The sequence below is a fragment of the Neopsephotus bourkii genome, unplaced genomic scaffold (genome assembly GCF_033783945.1).
Source record: "Neopsephotus bourkii isolate Nb327-2 ecotype Australia unplaced genomic scaffold, CSIRO-AGI_Nbou_v1 NB_1637, whole genome shotgun sequence".
Taxonomy (NCBI): domain Eukaryota; kingdom Metazoa; phylum Chordata; class Aves; order Psittaciformes; family Psittacidae; genus Neopsephotus; species Neopsephotus bourkii.
The window spans coordinates 2,868,577-2,884,416 of record NW_026902112.1 but is presented as its reverse complement, the minus strand read 5'-3'; the positions used below and the strand labels follow the sequence as shown (position 1 = coordinate 2,884,416).

Genomic DNA, 15,840 nt, shown 5'->3' with positions numbered 1-15,840 from the left:
GATCTGATGGAATGCTCTTAAAGAAGCCATACCATAAATTAGGTCAACCTGTCTCCTGTGATCACCATTTCTGGGTTCTGTCAGTGGCACAAGAGCCAGACCCAAACCCTCATCCATGTTCATGGAAAGCTTCTTACCTATTTCACTGGGAATTATGCTTGTGGCAGCCACTCATATCCCCACTGAAAGGCAACCTGAGAAAGAAAGGCAACGTGGGCAGAGCAGAATAAAACAGAAAGTCAAGCACCTTCTGGCTGTCAGCAAGCACCCAATTTATATCAGAACTTTTATACAGTTTGATTTTAGTTTGAGAGCAAAACTTGCATTGGACCTCCCCTACCAAATCCAAACACAGCGTTCAACCCAGTGACAAACCCCTCTTAGCCTGTGCATGCCAGGTTCGAGCAAGCAGAAGAACTTTCCAGGCAGGACTTCAAAAGCTGCTGCAATGTGGGAATCAGCTTTTGAACTGGGAGGAACAGGAGTGGGGAGATTAACCCCCATGTAAAGCAGGTTGGCTTTGTAATCCCACCTCTGTCTATCGAAACTCACTGATTTTACCAAAATAATTTCCTCTTTCAGGAGTTCTTCCCACTTCTCCCACCCGCTTTCTTCATGATCCAATGCTTTATAGATTTTGGGTTGTGTGGCACCCATCAGTTTTTATACCCTTTAAGACCACAGGCTAAGAACACAGTCCCCATAGTCACAAAGAAGAGAGCAGTTTCTGACACCCATGAGCCTCAAGAAACCCATAGTTAAGTTACTGTTCCTTTGATCTTACACTAGCATTCCCCACAACAGGCAGTCTGAACACGGTGCCTGCTTCATGCACCTTGTGGAGTGCCTTAAGCCTAAGTTTCTTTTACTTTGGCCATAAAATCAACCTTTTGATAGTCTGTGTGTAAAAAATACTCAGTAATGTGCAACTTCTTGTCCTTTCAGGAAGACTTATCTCACACCTTTCCTTTAACTTAAAATTTTCACCTAGCTCTTAATTCATCAGGGAATAGTTAGGGATTCACTATTATCACAATGACTTAAAGCTCAGTTTTTAGAACAGACAAGCTTAAAAAGTCAGTGCTGACACCACAACATTTGTAAAGGTGATTTAAATCTTGGAAGCATCAACAACAGCTTGTTAATAAAGATAATCACTCTTTTTTCTTTCTTTCCTTACTAGAAAAATGGGATTTCTGTTCTGAATGTCCTTCTCCATAAACATAATCTATCCCATTGGGTCTGCGCTGCTATAGAATGGACTTATTTTCCTTTTGTTTTCCTTTTGTTTTTACTCATTTTAAAGGAAAAACATCACTGAAAGGAAAAGGGAAGCTACACCAGAGCATAAATGTCAGGGGTATAAAGGAAGCCATCCTCAAACACCCCTAGTGACTAATAAATGCCAGTAAAATTCATTCCACATCTGGAATGTGGTGTGTAGAAAATCCGACAAGTATAAATCACCACCCTCCATCAGAATATAAATCCTGTCATGATGCAAATAATGCATAGCTCGTACGTTTGTGTGTTTTACTGTGGTATCACGAGGAGGAAGGAAGGGCCAGGTGACAGGATACAAGGAAGTTAGAAAATAACTGTGTCCATTTTGAGAAACAATACACTGCTTCCACCGGAAGAAGAAGATTCTTTAGAAAGGAAATTTACTCTCTCCTGCTTCACCACTAACTCCTCCTCCCCCAGCTTAGAAGCCTCCAGCAAAAAGAAATTAAGATATCTTGAACTCTGCAAACTGAAGGTCACGAAATACCAGCTTGGCTATGCTGGCTGCATTCACTTTTCCTTTGTACAGCAGTTATTTCGGATCAGATGCAAGTGCGTGTCCTGCTTTATCCCTTTGGAATATTTGCTCTTTCCCCCCCTGTTGTAGTTCACCAGCAGGTCACGCCAGCAGCTTCTCACTGATTTTCAAGAGACAGGGTCTCACAAAGGTGACTGTCAAGCAGTGCAGTCAAGCTGATGCTGTCTTTCTCCATTTCTTCCCCAGGACATGGTAAGCCATGGAATGATCCAAAGCCCTCAGGAGATAACAAAAATGCAAAGGAAAATCCTCTCCAGGGGTTTCACAGCATGGGTGTATGGCAAGGGAAACCTTTTCTACTCTGACTCTGAAAACTGAGCTATGCAGCAAACTGGCATCAGTGCGGCTTTACTAACTGACTCCGACTCAGCTTCTCCTATGGATTTGCTATTTGATGTTTTCCTCCTAGCTCCTAATTCACCCTGCAATATTCCAGATTCCCACAAGGGAAAAGAAACCAGAACAGTTCCACTGAAATTCTCACACTGTTCTTGTGTACATTATCAAGGGAGGAAAAGGGGATTTGAAGAAGCATATAGCAGGCATTCTTCAGGCAAACACAGAGAGGCAAGTTCAGAACACAGGAGAGTGGCTCTAAGCGTAAAGTAATTCCATTTTAGATTTATGCCACCAAAGCTGAAAAGAGAATTGGGGCTTAAATAATGAAAATAATAAGTAAAAATACTTATGCTTTTCATTATCAAAAGTAGTTACATGGCATCATGAACTGTAAGGTAAAAATACTTTCATGCACAAGCAGAGTAGACAGAATCTTGGGTCTGCTAATTTGTAGTGATTGCCTCAGGATCTGACCAGTGATTTTTTGTGGAATAAAAACAGTGTCTGTGGGGAAAATTCAAGCCTGCTGAAATGTTGTATGGAAATTAGAGGATTTCCCTGTCCCCAACAGATAATTCCTATTATGCAGCAGAGAGAAACCTGTTTGTCAGTCCTCAAATGACTTCCCTTTTCTATCCTGGTAAAGGGTATATTATTTATCAAAATAACTTTTCTTTCTTTTTGTTTCCTTTTCCTTTCATTTCCTTTTCTTTTTCTTTTTTCTTTTCTTTCTTTTTTTTTCTTTTTTTCTTTTCTTTTATTTCCTTTTTTCTCTCCTTTTCCCTTTCCTTTCCTTTCCTTTCCTTTCCTTTCCTTTCCTTTCCTTTCCTTTCCTTTCCTTTCCTTTCCTTTCCTTTCTTTTCTTTTGGGAACTTTTAAACACAGATATCTTGCTTGGAAAACCATCACAGGCAGGAAATAACTAGTTAAGTGTGTTACTTTTCTGCAGTTGAGCATGCCTTCTAGCCTTAAGCATGGGATATGAAACCATTGTTGAACCAACAGCTAAGGAAAATTTACCCAGATCTTAAATATTGTGACTCAGTCCACAGACTCTAGATAATCTAAAGTAATCCTCCCAGATGCAGATGGTGTGGACATTGAGTCCTTGATGCAACCTGTTATGCTGTCTAGATCTGCTCCTACAATCCAGCACTGACGAGTTAGTATTGAAGACATCCCACTCTGCATTTTGACTCTATGCTTTTCTGGAAGGAGGTTCCCATATTTTACTGATAACATAAGAACTGTCTTAGTGTCATAGAAATGCTGAAGTATCTGATTATCTTAAATTCCAGCCTCCTCTCCTCTTACAAAGATTAACCTTTTTTTTTTTGAGATTGTATTTTATTTTATTTTTCAATTAGACATTCTTTTGTCCTCCTTTCCCTAGAAGACTTTTGTTGAAGAACAAGTTATGACACTGCAGGTACCAAGACCTCCTTGTGTGCTATAAAGCAACAAAAAAGAACTCTTTACTACTTCACAGTTCACCTTGAAGATAGAGTGTCCAGGTCAGGCTCAGGTGTGCTCCTGCTGATGCCAGGTGTCAATAGAGAGCTCTCTAATGACTCATTTGCTAATTAGAGGCTTCCCTGAAACACAGATTACTGCATCTTAAATATTCAGTCCAGGAAGCTGAATATTCTGGCAGCTACTTATCAAATCTTTCATATGACCATGGATTAGACACAGAGGAAACAGGACTCAAAAAAAAGACAAATCAAGGTAAAATCACCAGCACATAAAAGTAGTGTTTTTTCATATGAAAGAATATATACATATATCTTCACTTAGAGATTTACACAGAAAACAGTATTTAGCTTAGTAAACATAAGAATAAAAATTTTATAGAAGGATTTGGTTTTAAAATGCATGGCCTTCCAATGGGCTTTGGGATAAGTCAAGAGCTGCAGCTATTAATGCAAGAATTGAGGAGTTTCAAGCACGAACCAAACATTACGGCCCTTGAGTTGCTATGGACACACAGAGAATGGGCCCTCTTCTACTCTAAATTCAACAGTAGATAGATATGGATGGGTGAGTGGAGGGAAACAACAGATTCATATCATAAAACAACAGCAGTGAAGTTAGCCACCTAGTGTCAGCTAATTGTCCAAGCACAACTGTTTGCTTGGCTATGCTCTGAACTGGAATGGGGAAGTAATCCAGCTTTTCCAAGCCTGGTCCTCTACAAGCTGCAGCAGTTCCCAGAGACACAGCTACAGAAGCTGCTGTATTATCAAAGCTGAGCATGTTGTGCTAAAAAAATGGGGCAGGAACACATGGTAGGTAAATAAGAATACTTCATGCTGATCCAGGTGGTGAAAATTGTATCCTGAAACTAGTGTTGCAAAGTGTTTGCCTCTGATAAGGAGTCTCCTGACTCTCCACTTGACATGGGTAATGGTGCAGCACTACCACATCCATCCAAGGTTGCTCATGGATGTTTTCCATGGGGACACTCAGCTGTTGAGCCAGCATTTGTTCTTTCTTTGCAATAGCTTATGCATCATTAATGACATGTGCATCTGAACCTGGCAACTCCTGCCAGAGATGAATAAGTGGGGTTATGATAAGATTGATATTCCTACAGATATCAAGAATATCCAGAGTTATAAATATTGCTAACAGATACATCCTGGTTGTTCAGCTTCATTCTTCAGAGCTTAAGCCAAAACCTAAATATTACAGATACAAAACAGACTTACTGGAGTAGGAGAGGGGAGAAAATGAGAAATATTATCCCTTACCTCCCAACTATGAGAATCTTATACCTTTCTTTAAGTCAGCCATCCCCACACCTAGGTGGAGATTTGGAACCAGATGCTAGATAGACCTTTGTGCTGCTCCAGGAGCAGTTCTTGCCTTCTTACTTTCTGTTGGCTATATGGATTTCTGCTGGAATGCGGATCACTTAATGAGTGCCATACAGGCAGAGAAGGGATTCATCATGATCAGTCTTAGAGCCGACAGGGTCTTCAAAAAGTTTCCGAAAGAAAACAGGAAGCTGCCAAAAAGAAGTGGACATCTCTGGTCCAACAGTTGGCTTTTTTGTTTGAAACCAAGAAAAGCACCATTCATGACTCAAATTGATTAAAACTGAGTGCAATTGCCAGAGCACCAATAATTGCTGGAAGAGGGCAACGGTCACCCTAACGCGTTGTCACTTCAGAGGAAGCTGAACACTAACAACCAATCAAGAAGCATTAGTTCAAAGTAACCTTTTAATGACCCCTGATTTCTCCTTCAGGAAATATTTTCTGCACAATTTGTATTACATTTTCAATGGTAGCCCATAAGCCTTTGAATACCTTATTCATTTAAAATTCTTAAAGCATGCAGACCTCTTCCTTGCTCCATTCTGGCTGTGTGCTCTGAATACCTTCTAACATGATTTTCAGATGAACCCCAGGAATTCTGCAGCTCATCTAATTTTGTCCCATCTTTGCCGCTTGTTTGCAACAAAACTACTTCTTTTCCTAACTCTTCCACAGCTGCCACTTGTTTTACTTGCTTTGTTTTTCCTGATGACTTACCCCCAACTAACTCAGGCTCCCACTTGACTTAGTTTTACTTTTTTATTCACTCACTTACATGTAATAGACACCTCTTCCTTTCCCAGAATGTTGTGCTCAGCATTGCAACTTTATGTTTTCCTTACAGCCTGAAGGTTGGATTAACATGTAAACCCTAGTATCACCACTCCTATTTGCAGAAGAAAAAAACCCCAAGGTTATTGCACTTCAAGCTTTTCCAGTAAAGCTATAAAATGTAACACTGCCTCAGAAAACCCAGTGCAAATAAAAATACTCAAAAGTCACATGGTTTTTAAGCTTACAATTTTTAAAAAGACTTCAGGATCTGTGAAAACATACTTACTCTTCAGGTCATATGGATTTTTCTTTCTAAAGGAATTACTTCCTCTATTGTGCTAGAACCTCTGAAAGTTTGATACTGGCTTTGTTTTATTTTGCTTCGATGACACATTTCTCATGTTCAACTATTCCCGAGTGACATATGTAAATGAAAAATATCTTTCTATAAACCACAGATCTATATCACAAAGAAGAATAAAACCAGGAAGACATACACTTTGAACATCCAATATCTCCATGTTTGTGTATTTTCCTACTTCAGATTGTGCTTTGGCCTTTTTTAATCTCTTAAGGTATCACCTAAAACATACTGTAAGCATTTAAGACCAGGGACTGCCTTTTTAATGTTTCCAAATCACCAGACATCTCTAGAAGGCTGTATAAATATTAAATTATACTAATTAATAATCTATCTCTTTAGAAGTGAAAAATGGAGTTCTGGGAAGTAATCTCACCCTGTCAAGACAGAATGAAATCCCATGCATGAAGAGGCCTGTAATTAAGTGGAAACGTCTGGAAACCTAGGGAAACCTAGTGAGGAAAGAAAGCATTTTAGGTGCAGCGAAACAGAATGGTCCCCAACTGAATAGAAGAGAACCTCACTGCCCTCTTTCCCAATACAAAGATCAGCTCTCAAGCAGAGGTGACCCCAGAGCAATAATGGGGTAAGGAAGCTTCCCCTGCAAGCATGGAGCAAGAGAAACATTTCCCTGCCCATGAATTAGTAAATAGGTTGAAGGCAGTTGGAATTAGAGGAACACACTGGATGAAACATCTCTCAGAGCTTTGAGAGAAGATTGATAGCCTCCAAGGGAGTGACATGATTCAATGAGGAAAGGCAGACAACAGCATCTTGATTTGGGGGGCTGTATACTTGTCCTGGAGCTGGCAGACTGAGCCAGATCATCAACTTGCCCCAAACATCCTGCATGGCAGAAAATGGAGACTGGCTGTGTCCCAGCTTAAACTAGATTAAGTTATTTCAACACAACTAGACTCAAATACAAACGTCCCTGGGAAATATGAAGGACACAAGCACCTGAAAGGGGATTTTTGCTGGGTCTGCATGTCAAGCATCTCCTCACCTACAACAGCAGGAGAGAATATAATTATTGACCCTGGAAACAGTGTTTTCAGTGTGGATGCTGCTACCACCAATGCATATGTGAAGGAGTGCTTGTCTACACCAAAGCTTTAGTCTGCTGCTTGTGCTTTGCCTCAGTTTCCCTGTATGCAGACAGAAAAGGTAGTAAGTGTTTGGTGTGTTTTGTTCTAGAAGGATTCTAGAAAGAGCAATAAGACTTCTTTCAGTCTTTAAAAAAAATCCTTGTTTCCCCTTTCCAAGCTGACCAGAAAACCTCTGCAGGTTCTCTCCTCTGTGATCTTAAAATAGTGTTGGACCCTTTTCCCTGTCATTCTCACAGCAGTATAAAAGTGGTGCATTCTCCCCTTCGGGACTCTCTTTATGCTTTAGCTCCTCTGGATAGTTGAGGTAGATGAAGCTTTTGGAATTAATTTGTGAGGTTCAAAAGCTTTTAGATAAAAAGTCTGTTTTGTTAGAATAGCATGCACCATCCTTAGAGCTGGGGAAAGAAGGGAATATTGAGCTACTGCAAACTCTATATAAAGGGGAAGCAGCGATTCCTCTGGGGTCAAAGTCCATGGACTTTGTTCATTCTCTCTGGCCTGGAAACAGGGAATCAGGAATCATAAACACCTACCAGACAAAAGCAAAACCAACCCCAGAGAAACATGCAGCATTAATCTGAGTCAGACCTATGCAATTTCCACTGATGTCTAGCACCAGCTGCTCCTGCTCATGCTACTGTGGAGGAAAAGACCTACTATGTTAAGAGCTGCCTTTACAGCAGAGCCTAAAAATCAGGCACGAAATCAGACACAAGGAAGTATATGGGGAAAAAAGACAATGCTGTTTTACTGTGAGAAGAGCAGGAATCTTTATATGATGGGGTGTACTGGAGAATGCCAGGTATGTACATAAAATAAAGGGTTGTTGCAACAAACACAGAATATTTCGCTAATCTTTGCTGAGAAATCAGCATGAAAAATTCATCATTTCTAAGTCAGATGGCCCTGTCATGTCTGTTGCCCAATCTGCTTGACCCAGCCCATGATAAAGGAAAGGCAAAAAAGATACTAATTTCTGATGGACTTTCCCTTGAGAACCTGTTGCCAGAGGGAGAAGGTCTGGCTCAGTAAAGCTATGCAGGTAGGTGTCTGTGGGGTTCACAGAGGAAGCACAGATATACAGTTCTTCTTTCTGCAAGTTTCTCTTTTCATTTCTTCTTTACCTTATCCATTGCTTTGCAGATCCAGTCTGTGAGGCTTTTAAGCCTCATTTAATCAAAGTTTTTGCAGTGATCTGACTCATCATAAACCTGGTCATTCTAATTTTGGCTGCTCCATCTTCTACCAGCATCACATTGGTGTCATTAACTCTAGGTACTGACTAGCTCTGTAAGCCCTAATTTTCTTATACATCTCTTGGGGTGTTTAAAGGAAAATCTCACCCAGCCTGGACAGGGAAGAAAATATCTCACAAGCCAGGAACAGAAAAAAAAAAACAACAAAGAATGGCCAAGTGATGAGTTGTGAGCACTGAAGATGAGACTTGAGCAATGAGCACCTTCCACCTGCGCTTCAGTCTAGAGTTCATGTGGTTATATGAAACCATGCTGCAGCCCCTCTTCTGCTCCATGACTTATCTGTCAGATCCTGATTTCCCTGGGGACAACAAAGAGAGATGTTGCAGCACTAGAATGCAGCAAGTCAGCATCTCCCTTTTCATGGGACCCGGTTCTCAAAGCCATGTTCCTCTGCTGCACCCAGTGCCAGGCTCCTTACCTAGACATATGCCAGATGTGCAGTCTATTTTGGGTCTTTCACATGCTAAGATAGGATAAATCTGAGAAGTCAGAGGGCACAATGAGCTTTAAGGACAGTAGGTAGATCTTTACTTAGACACCACCTAACAAAGAGAGGAATCGTGTCTTCTGCTTTCGGAGAAAGCAGCTGGAATAAGCCCAGAAATTTTTCTGCAGCTATCACAACTCAGCCACACTGCACAGTAAATACTGTAAAAATGATACAGTATTAAAATGAAAGAAGTGCAGTAGTTTGGTTAAAATTGGTCTGGGAATCTCAATTTCATATTTCTTAGCTACATGTGTGCTTCAGTTCGCAGCCACAATGTATTAACTGTGACTTTCCACAGATAAGGTTGTTAGAACAGATTCAGCAAAGTAACTGTACTAACTCTTTCTCCCAGAGCAAGATCTATACTCCATCCTTAGAAAAATACGTGCTTCCCGCTGGCTTTATGGAGAACTTTTCATTTGGATCCATGGACAGCACATAGTTCTCAGACCCTTCTGCTGGTCACTCTAACAGTGGTTTGCATTTTCGTATGTGATGCAGAATCACTGTTAACTTAAGTACTTATGTCGCCTGCTGCCTTAAACAGATGCTGTTTGCTTTCTCTGAGTGAATATATTTCAGTGGTGAGAGAAAGAATCCCAACACAATGCTGGTGAAACTCTCCACTTCTCTGCGCTTTTCTGTAACCAATTGCTCTCCTGCAAAGATGGGTATGGAAGGCTGCCAGATCCTAGTGGCTGCCTGTCAAGCCTTTATTATATAGGTTATTACAGTAGTTACAAGGCAATGAAGCTATCCAACATATATATCAGTTGAGGGCTGTATGCATACTTCACGAACCAGTTTAACAATAACTTGTGATTATGCATTCGATTAAGAGTTCAAACGTATATGTTGAAAGAAAAGGATGAGCATTTGCTGTTACAAGTCACTGTGATTCTCTCCACTGCAGAGATGCTAGGTAAATTTACACAGAGACTATCTGACTCTGGGAACTTGTGGCTAGCAGAATAGTGTGAAATATTTATATTGATGTAATCCCTCCAACAATATTTTAGAGACAAAAGACGAAAGGGCAAAGAGTCTTTAAGAAGATGTTTTATGAGCATGGTATCAGACCGTTGCACTCTACAATTGGGGTACCAGAATATGCTTGGTAAGCATATTTTTGCCTTTTTAGGGTGGTCAAAGATAATTTTCTCCTTGCAGTAACTTACCAAAAGGAATCTAGAAGCACAGAATACTAAATTATCAGTATAGCACAAAGTTATGTATTATTTACTAGCACAGTGTGAGCTGTCAGGTCAGTTAAATCAATTATTCACCATTTGTTCAATTTAGCTTTGTATAAATCTTCATTTTCTCACTCAGCAAATTCCAAATTTACTACAAAGCCTGATGCAATGTCTGTAATGAGAACAGACTGTAAAGTATAAAAAGGCAGACAGCTTACTAAATTTATAAGCAGTTGCTTAAAAAAAATGATCAATGTCTACACTTAGCTTTATGTTATCTAGAGTGTGATTTTTGTGCATAAATCATACATGAGATATATATATATAAATTTGCATCTGGAGACAGAAGGATTGAATTCCATCCATTTCTTGACTGTTAAATTCAGTAAGAGATTAAGACATTCCCATAAGGACTGAGTGACTGAGTAGAGGAGGGATTCACAGACTATTAAGGTTAGAAAGGACCACTACAGACTGTGACCTCTTGGATCACATACACCATAAAACTTCACAGAAGAGCTACTGCAGCAAGACAATGTCTTCTTATTGAACTAGACCATGTCAGAAGAACTTCTTTTTCTCCCCATTTTAGCCCTAACTTGATGCTTCACATTAGTGGAAATATGTATGTATATAGAACAAGGTAGAAAATATTTGCTTACTTGTGCAATCAGAGAGCCAGCAGTCGGGCGAGATCCAAAGTCTGATCTGTTGCATCATGTACAACTGGAATACATTTCTAGAAAAAATGATCTACATTAGAGATTTAAGTGCAGTATTGTTCAAGGAGCATAGAAACTATGAGATTATCTACCTTCTACACCTCAACTTTGCCCAAGGAAAAACCCTCAAATGAGAAGTTAACGCAACCACTCTTTTCTATGCCTGGCTATGTGAATGGATTGGGGAAATGTTAAAAAATCAATGCATGAAAACAACTGATTTGTGGTTTATTTATTAAAGATTATCATTCAAGAGCTGAGGAATGGGAGCTGGTTGTATACACTTTTCGTATGGCTCACTTGTGAAGCAAGTGAGTTGGCTCAAACCACAGGAAAACCCAGATCTAAATCTTGTCTGCTTTCTTTGCAGCGGTCATTACCTCATTGATTTCTGCAGTGGTCATTGTTTCATTCACCAAAACATGCATAATGATGACTCTGGTGTACTAAATGAGAGATTTTTTCTCTTTTCTCTCTGTACTTCTCTGTTCAACACAAACTTCAGTTATGAGAAAATATTATATCATGGCTTTCTTTTTCCCTTCTATGTCCAAAAATTGAGTTGGACAGAATTCTTCAAAGGAATAATGACCAGAAGGCCCAGATTCTGCACTCATCTATTATGTTGTAGGATGTAGTTCTAACTGCAGCTGCTTCAGACAAAGTTTCCATTTCTTACATACCTTAATTGTTTTTACAAAGCATGGCTGTCCTCATGACCTGTCCTTGTCACTGAGTGCTTTAAAAGTAAATCGTGCTACTTTGAGTAGAAAATGGAAGAAAACTTAGCATTCAGCAGGATAATTATAACACATAGAAGATAACCCCAGAACACCAGGGAGGAACGTAGCTGAAATCTGTCTGATTCCTTGCATTTCATTCATACTTCATTCTATTAAATCAAAAGGTTTAGAGAGAATGAAACAATCAAACTATCATAGAATCATAGAATACCAGGTTGGAAGGGACCCCAAGGATCATCTGGTTCAACTTTTCTTGGCAGAGCATGAACTAGACTAGATGGCACAGCACCCAAACTATGCAATCTCCTTGGCCTCTGGGTTTAAAGGTGGATTAAAGAGGACATGAGACTTGCAAAATAAGAAAAATTTGCTATGAGTTTAGCTGAAGGATGGATATATATTTTCAAGTTCTTCTATTTCTGACTATCAAAATTTCTGCTATTCCCTGAGGCCTTTTACCACCCAGAATGATGTTTTTTGGAGCAAGGGTGATTTTGTTTCTGTACAGTGAAATGGGGATGTGACAGAAGTTCAGTCTGTGCATACTGCATAGCAGGCAGATATTGGCAAAGGTGAGATGCAGGCTGTTAGCTTTCCGAAACCAGAACACAGGAAGACCTTTCCATGTTTCACAGAAAAAGAATAGCTGGCGATGAGATGTAAAACTGTTGCTCCTCCAAGTATTTCTGTGAATATTCAGTCTATTCTCGTAGTTGCCTAGATCAAAAAGCATCAAATGGGGTGAGCCATTCGCTACTACAGAACAGACTGCTTTCAGTGTCATAGAGTTACCACTTTATTGTGAGGCAGATTGAAACCTGGATAAGCAGCTTAAATTACAGATGTGCACTCGGAAAATACAATTCATTACAGCCCCAAATCTTTTCTTGGACAGAAGGGTTTGGAGAGGTCTTTTGGAAGAGGTGTTAGATACTTAAAATTCATGAAATCCTGTACATTTTCTAGAGGAGTCTGGTGTAGAGAAAGGTGTTCAACTTAACACATATTTGATGTTCTCTGTCATACTATGTTATTGACTTCCCATTCCGTACATTTTTTGTGCCTTTCATGTCTTCAGTAACAAGGACAAAGTATCTCTAAAAGGTAAGGACATAATATCTGTAAAGTATTCTGAAGTTTCTTAAAAAACATTTTACATTTCTCTGGTTTTAAACATAGGATGCTTGGAAAATAAAAATACATACGACATCTGAACAAGACATCAAAAGACACCTGCAGAAAAATAGGTTCATGAAAGCATTAATTCTTTAAAAGCCCACTAGTTAAGTTAGTTACTGCAGACACTTCGGAGAGGACTTCTGCAAGATTTTTATCCCATGGAAATTAGCATGTCAAAATATGTTGGAAGTCTGACATTATTTCTTTGTCTACCCATGCAAGAATGTAATCGAAGAAAAAAACTAAATTAAACATTTATGACAGAAACTGAAAGCAAAGATAGAACCTAGCACTAATGTGCCAACTTTCCAGTCTAGTACCTTGCAGACAAACTTTGTCCCTGACAGATGTTCTGATTATGTTTCCTATGTTTCTTGGGTATTTAAAATGTATTGTTATTAAGAAAACATCCCTTGTTACATAGGTAAGAATCAGTTCCTTCCTTGCCACCTCTAAAAGCCTTTTTTTTCCCAGCCAAATATTCAAGCATGTACCAGTGTTGTGTAGCTGAAGGAGAAACTGGCCTATAGGCTCAATGCTGATTACAGGACTACCTGTCCTTCAACTTTCTCTTTAATAAAAACAGCATCATAAAATGATTGAATAGTTTGGTTTGAAAAGGCTCTTCAAAGCTCATCTAGTCCAACTTCACTGCAATGAGCAGGGACATGTTCAACTACATCAGGTTGCTCAGAACCACATCAAGCCTGGCCTTGAATTTTTCCAGGGATGGGGCAATCACAGCTTCTCTGGGCAGCCTGTGCCAGTGTTTTACCACTCTTACAAGAAAGAATTTCTTCCTTATCTCTAGACTAAATTTAGCCTCTGTTAGTTTAAAACAATTATCCTTGTCCTACCACTATGGGCCCTGCCAAAAAGTTTGTCCCATCTTTCTTATAAGCCCCCTTTAAGTATTGAAAGTCTACAGTAAGTTCTACTCAGAACCTTGTCTTCTCCAGGCTGAGCAACCCCAACTCTATCATCTTGTCTTCATAGCAGAGGTGCCCCAGATGTCTAATCCTCTTCATGGCCTCTGAACTCTGGGGATACCTTAGAGCAGTTTCCAGTACCTAAAGGTGGCTTAATGAAAAAATCTGGAGAGGGACTTTTTACAAGGGTATGTAGTGACAGGAGAAGGGGTAATGGCTTTAAAATCAAAAAGGGCAGATTTATATTAGATATGAGAAAGAAATTGTTCACTATGAGGGTGATGAGGCACTGGCACAGGGTGCCTAGAGAAGCTGTGGCTGCTCCATCCCTGGCAGTGTTCAAGGCCAGGCTGGACAGGGCTTGGAGCAACCTGGTCTAATGGAAGGTGTCTCTGCCTGTGGCAGGGGTACTGGAATTGGATATGCTTTAAGGTCCCTTCCAACACAAACCAGTCTGTGACCCTGTGATTCTAAGAAGTATTTTTGTGAGGGATGATTTTAAAATTAATCAATCAATCAATCATCAATCAGAGTTAGTTACAGAACAATTTAAAGGGAGAATAGCACTGAACACTGAATCATCAAGGAAAAAAAAAACAAACAAATTATATTTACTGTGGGTAGTCAATGCTGAACATCTACAACACAGTGCAGAAAATGGGCCACTGTCTAATAGATCATGTCCTATGCAGAGACAAAAAATGTTTGAATTATCCTGGTTAGTTTTCTCACTATGAGTTCTCTATAGTCTCTATTAAGGCAAACTTGTGTTGTGGAGGATGAAATATTTTTCCATAAGCCACCCCTCTCCTCCAAAAGATCCTCTCAGGGCATCTGTAACTCATCCTGCAACAGCTGAATATCTAAACTCTGATGTCAAAGTATATTCAAAGAAGTGTTTAGCAACATAAAATCATCTATAGATGCTATACAAGAATAATAAGTTGGTGATAATATTTTCCAAAGAAAACCATTCAGGATAAAAATAACTTCTGTATTTTTAATAATGTCAAATGAAAGGGTGAGCATTGCATCAGCAGACTTTCACAACACATTAAAAATCCCAGAGAAACAATACATCATACACGAAGAGCTTCCTACCAGATTCATGCCACTAATGAAATTCTACGCAACTTCTTCCAGGAAAATAGCTTGCATACTCTGAGGCTGTATCCAGGGTTTTTACAAACTGTTCTGCATGATTCATTCAGCGCTCGGCAGATTAGATGTTATTGAATTCACATGAGTTCACGTTAAATAAATAAAGCAAAACACAACAGCTGGGGCTACTCATCACTCAAGCACATGACATCCATTGCCAAACCCAGGAGAGACTCAGAAGTGTTGTAATTACCAAACTGGGTCAGTGGTGAAGTAGAAAGTGGGGACTGTTATAACAACAACTCCTTGGGTTATCTGTGATCAGAACAAAACATCAGAGTAGCAACAGCCCAGGCTTGTGTACAAGGAATCACTTCATGGAGGAACAGCATTTCATCCTGTAAAATTCCATTACATGGAAAAGGGTAAATGGGAACAACCTCATCCCATGCATTACAGTGAAGTGAATGGCCTATGTTACAAGTACCACACATACAGAAATCCAGTGGAGATTCGGGAACATAGGTTTCTCTGGTTTAAACTGCCAGTGGTTTCTCCCCAGAAGGCTGTTCACAGCTCTGTGCTTGCTCTGTGTTTCACCAGGGCCAGGCACAGGAGCAGAAGAAGAGGAAATGAAAAAAGGAGGAGGTAGGCGGCTAAGGAACGAGTCTGTGTCAAGGAAGAGCAGGGGCTTGAGATCAAGGTGTACAAGAGACAAGCAGGACCAACTTCACACTACAGGAAGGAGGGAAGCTACAGCTCAGAACAATTCAAGGCCATTTCATTTGTGTTAGCTCAACCTCCATGATAAAGCTCTCAAGCCTATATACAGCACAGGCTAGAAACGTTACTGTAAATCAAGAGGAGCCAGGGGAACTCTGTGACTAGTGCAGCACGTGGCTTGTTTTAACTTTCTCACCCTGCAAGACCAGGGGCTGCTGGGAAGAAGAAACGAGTGGCCTTTGGCATGAGTCTACTGCAAGAGTCAAATTCA

General features: G+C 39.9%; 1 long non-coding RNA gene across 1 annotated transcript; it reads right to left on the bottom strand.

Moving 5' to 3' along the window:
* Nucleotides 1-4,437: 4,437 nt before the first annotated feature.
* On the bottom strand, nucleotides 4,438-14,962 carry LOC133223518 (uncharacterized). Its single transcript, XR_009728597.1, has 3 exons — nucleotides 14,847-14,962; nucleotides 6,495-6,570; nucleotides 4,438-5,171 (listed from the first exon to the last, which is right to left on the bottom strand). It is a non-coding gene; the product is annotated as an uncharacterized LOC133223518 (long non-coding RNA).
* Nucleotides 14,963-15,840: the final 878 nt, after the last annotated feature.